This window comes from Seriola dumerili, unplaced genomic scaffold (genome assembly GCF_002260705.1).
Source record: "Seriola dumerili isolate Sdu_G_001 unplaced genomic scaffold, Sdu_1.0 BDQW01000138.1, whole genome shotgun sequence".
Lineage (NCBI taxonomy): Eukaryota > Metazoa > Chordata > Actinopteri > Carangiformes > Carangidae > Seriola > Seriola dumerili.
Window position 1 is genome coordinate 18,221,720 of NW_019174393.1, and position 6,000 is coordinate 18,227,719.

The following is a 6,000-nucleotide window of genomic DNA, read 5'->3' on the forward strand; positions in this document are numbered from 1 at the left end:
CGTCTGCGCCGCTGGAGAAGAGTCACGACCGTGAGGCTCAAAACAAAACCATGATGGTGTGCAGAGGTTTTGTTCTCCTTCTTTTTTCTTCTCCTTAGTGTAACAGTTTTTGTCACTTTTACAAAACTCTTCACACAGTCAGCACAACAGCTATCAATGGCCCATACGCAAATGTAATATATGTACATATATTGAATTTCCATATATGAAATATATGTACTTATGAAGTAAACACACATATATGTAGAAATTATATATGAAACATATTAGGAATTTGGACAATTTCATGTGTTGACATATATGTTCAGCCCATACAAATATGTATGCTTATATTGTGTATATCCTTTTCCAAAGTATATGTTGATATTATATACAGTGGGGTCCAAAAGTCTGAGACCACTTTACCAGAATATGAAGACAGAATTTAAAATGAATAAATGAATAACAGAAACATATTTAAACATATATCATTTTATGTTGTTTTAATAAACTTGCATATATAGATTAAATATACATCATTAACATATATGGTCACAACATGTTTTACCATATAAAGATGAATGACTTGTATTTTTAATATATGTACATATACAATTTTTATGTGTATTTCATATATGTTATATATGTAAAGTTGTGTACACACACACACACACACACACACACACACATATACTGTATGTCAGATATTACATTTCTGCATGACTAAACTGTGGATCACTTTGTTTTGACACATAATGCATTCAGTGACCTTCAAAACTGATGCATGTTTACATCCTGTTGCAAATACATTGTGCTACATCTACATCTAAAAATAAATAACAAAATAAAAACGTATAAACGCCACATTGAGGCCCTGTTTTCTTTCCTTGATGAGCTCTATGAAAGACGTGTGCCAGGTGAGGAAAGCAGCAGGTGAGGCAGAATCCAGAACGTTTTGTAATTCTATGGAACGATGTGGCTTTTCCACATTCTCCTCCAGTGGTTTACAGCTCATCCTACGACGTTGTCATTTTCCTTCCACCTTACTCTCCGTTCTTCAACCCCACAGAGGAATTCTTTTCCGCATGGAGGTGGAAAGTTTATGACCTCCAGCCACATGATCAGATGACTCTCCTGGATGTCTGGACATATCTGCAGAAAACTGCCAGGGATGGATCAGACATGCAAAAAACATTCTTACCCCAGTGTATTGCAAGAGAAGACAGAGGGTGTGATGATGTATATGAACAATATGTATGGTGAGGATGTATAGTTTTATATTATATTAGTGTATTACTTGAATTACTTTAGTTTTCATGTAATACAGTTTTTTAATTAAAGCAGATTTCACCATTTCTGATTCATTTCTGTGACATGTACTGTAAAGTAGCGCAATTGATACAAGTTTCCGTTTTTGGTTGTAATGAGAAATAAAAGATACTTTAGAGTCAACAGTGATACATATTCTGCTTCCTGTTGTTAGTGTTGTTTAAGGTCAGTGTGTTTGCTATTGACAGACAAATGTCAGTGTTCTGAGTTGAGATATGTATGATACGGTGGCCCTGCAAGCTCAACGCACTACAAATTAAGAAAACACAAACAAATTCACAAAACATCTTCCTCAATTTGGCAACATATGTGCTGCAAATACTCACAACACAAAATCAAATACACAAACGTGCCGCAAGTACTCACAAAACAACCAAACAAAGAAACGCGCTGCAAGTAGCACAGGGGACACAACCTGAGAGTGCAACGCACTGCAACTTAGGAAAACACATGCAAACAGACAAAACACAAACAAATTCAGAAAACATCTTCCTCAATTTCACAACACATGAGCTGCAAATACAACACAACCAAACAGAAAAACTTGCTGCAAGTAGCACAGGGGACACAAAAAAGTAGTGAACCAGGCTGGGTCTGGACCCCGAGAGCTCAACACAGTGCAACTTAAGAAAACACATACAAATAACACAAGCAAATTCAGAAAACATCAATTTGACAACATGTGCTGCAAGTAGCACAGACAACAATGGAAGTATTTCCAGGGAAACAAGAAAAGTGCTGAACTCGTCTGTGCTACTTGCAGCATGTTTTTCTATATTTGGTTGTGTTGTGAGTATTTGCTTGTGTTTTCTTAATTTGCAGTTTGCTGAGTTCTCAGGGCCACCGTAGTATGGAGTGCTTTGGTTCCATTAGTGCATTTTGAATGTGACATTAACTGTTCAGTTTAAGTCAATTCATTTTTTATTCATACAACCAAATCATAACATACTTTATCTCAAGGCACTTTACAGAGTAAGGTCAAGACCTAAAGAAACCCAACAGTTCCCTCATCATCAATCATTTCGGCATGTGTTTCATAAGCACCGGAATAACCTTGTAAAGACCACACACCTGCTGACACACATTTCTCTACAATAAATTCACTTTTTCAAACCTGTTTCAATAAAATGACCCTGATCTGATGGACTTCTTTGCAGCTAACCCCTGACTCTTTCTGTGACGGCACATCCTGGTGGAACATAAAAATTACATTTAGCTGGTGATTTGAAATGACGGTAATATCTAAAGCTGTGGATGAAACAATGGATTCATGTAATGTTATGTTGGATTTTGAATGTAGATGTAGCAGTTTTTACAACAGTATGTAAATGTGGACAGTAAATCCACAGATCTTGGTGGGATGGAACAGCTGTATATACTGTTGTTTTCATCACTGTCAGACTGGCTGTTATAATGATAATTATAATACTGATACTTATGTGTAATAGTGTTATTAATAATAACAGCAGCACTTATTGTGTTGAGGGAGGTAAAATGAAGCTTCAGTCAAAGTACTGACTTTGTGCATGACCCATAATAGCTCAGGTTGGAGGTCACAGTGCAGTTAAATAGGTGAGCTGTGTCCAGACTACAGCCTTTTTATATGAGGCCAAATTTGAATAACATGGAATCAATGAAGGAACTTGTGTACAAGGCAGACCGAGTAATGAATCCTAATCACAGATGTGTTGTAAATATGACAAAAAGCACTAGAATGAAAAGGTTTTATCATCAACCCCAAGATCACTGAGTCTTTGTAAAATGACATAGCTTCATATGGATGAACCAAAATCCACAAATAAAACTCATCTGATTAAACACAGCCATTGTCTCTACCTCTGCAACTGTTGTAAGCAAACTGAAGTGGGTCTAAGTGCCGGGCCACAGAGGAAGTTAGACGACCTTTGAGGACTCTCTCTGTAGATTCACAAAGGATGGAAGTGATTGCTATTGGCTGAAAGTCATTCATCAATGTGTTTAACAAGCTTCTGCATGTTTATACAACTGCTAACACACATTTCACCGCAACACACTGACTTTTCCGAACCTGATCAACCGACACTGCTCACTTATAACCGTAGACTCCTGACAAACGACGTTGAGAGAGTTTCCTCTCAACTCTGAGAACTGTTTATCTGCCTTCTTGTTTGATGCCTGCATTTCCAAAAACCAACTTTTGTAACCTCCATGTTTTGCTGTACTGCACTTGACACGGGGACACCATTCTCTAGTACAAAGGATTCTTTTTGTAATGCAGGAGTCAGTACTTTCCAGACTCTACGGAGAAATCAGGTTTATTTGCTGACTGAATGATTCTCAGACCATAGTTATTAAGCTGCAGTCAAACCCTGGTTTAAGTGCTGCACAATACCAGTCATCAATGCATGTATTGTACCATGTTGTATTGTATGTTTTTCCAGTGGACGTTGTGTCTGACAATAAAGATGAACTGAACTCACTGCTCATCACTGAAAATGAACAGGTGATGAGTGGAAGATAAAAATAGAGGAATTACATTTAGCAGGTGATTTGATGTTACATTAATGTCACCGTAGATGAAGCAATGGATTCATTTAATGTTATGTTGGGTTCGGAGTGAGAATTCAACAGTTTATGTGCAGTGAATGTGCAAAAAGTTTTGATGGTGGTTGAGCTTGAATTTTGAAAGATGTGGTGATTTACATTCTCTGTCAAAGCAATGAAAATTGTTTCCATAGTTTGGTCCACACTGACAGTGGGAAGAGTTCTGAAAAAGTGAACTCAGTAAAGAGAAATATGAGCGTGTAAATCACTGATTAATTATTGTAGATGCAACAGTTCATTATTTTATTTATGCTGAGGTACAATAACACTGACCTTAACCACAGCCCATAATGATGTCAAATGATGTCATCGTTAATTTTAGTGAACAGATGTGATTTTTTTGTTGTACTGTTCACACACCGGCTCGGGTGTGACTGCACCTCTGCCTCCACCTGACAGCGGTGCAGGTCAGCGTGCAGCTGAGAGCGGCGTCTCTGTGGAGCTCTGCCCTCCAGCGGCTGCACACGCACGAGCTCACTGCTCTCTGCGGCTGGTATCCATTATTCCATGTTTAAATGATTATTGTTCTGTTGAAGTGTTGAAGGGTAGAAATCGTGGAATATACAGTGATGATGATGATGATGATGGTGATGATGATGATGATGATGATGATGATGATGATGATAAATTATTTCATATGACACGAAACCCAAGTTTTCATTTTCCCTCTAATCTTAAATAAATATCAGTTTTCCTCAGATCTTGATTTCAGTGTCTGCAGCATTAAGATTTTTGCAAGATTCTGTAAATGTTTCCAGTGAGGTTATAATTAATTACTGAGTCATATATATTTTTTTACAGTATGCTGTAAAATATGTGTGCTGTTAAATAAATGTAAATCAAAAGTTTGTGCTGGACTTCTCTTCATTAGTCAGACTAAATTGGTTTGAGAATCTGTGCAGGGAATACATTTATCATTAACATTATTAACTGTCTGTCTGTCTGTCTGTCCCTCCGTCCGTCCATCCGTCCGTCTGTCAGCCACAGTTTTTGGAAAAGAAAAGTTTCTTATAATAAAGTTTATAGGATGTAAACTGTTGTCCTATGAAATATAGACTTTATATAAAAGAGGGTTTTGGTTTAGACTCCTACAATTAGATGAATATATACAGATGTTCAGTCTAATAAGAATGGCACAACAAAGAGACAAATAGTCAGATAAAAACAACTGACAATGCAAAACAATACAATTGTCTAGAAATGGGTAAAGCTTTGGTTTGCTTTCAGCAGCACTTAACCTCACATGAGTCAAATCACCAGAACCTTTGCTGATCTATTATCTATATATTTAGCTGAAGGAGACTCACCAGCTTTACCTGGTTTAATATATTTAATATAACAATATTACAGTTTGATGCGTAGATCTAGGGAAGATTGAAATTATATCTTGTCATTTGAATAAATAAAGGCACATCAGCAATAATACTCAGACAGAGTGTGGCGTTAAAAATCATCTTTGATTGATATTAAGGCCCAGATTGAGTCAAGGAAACCGCACCATCACACCACCCCCACCAACCTGGACACAAGACAGGTTGGATTCATGGATTCATGATGTTGACGCCAAATTCTGACTCTACCATCTGCTGCCTCAGCAGAAACCTCAATCGTAGACTGCATTGTAAAAGAAGCGTTTGTGTGTAAACGGTCTGTAAATTTGAGTTTCAGTGAGAAAATAGTTCTTGAATTTTCAAACATGTGATGATTGGCTGAATGTTGCGTAACGATCCACAGTTTGGTGCACACACTGACTGTGTAAAACTGAACTCAGCTCTGAGAACACCATGGATTTCACAAGACCACTGTACTCAGCCTTCATGTGTGTTTGTGTCTTAACTGTCCAGGAAGAAGCCATCAGGCATGGATCATCAATTGTTTGGACCTCTGACATATATACTCCCCACACACACACACACACACCCACACACACACACACACACACACACACACACACACACACACACACACACACACACACTTGGTGTCCGACTGCCTAACATGTGGATCTCCCACCAGCTTCTATATTTAATTTGCTCATTTCCTCTCTGAGAGTGGGGATGAGACACAGAGACCTGAGCTGTGAGCAGGTTGCAGCAGCTACATGTTGTC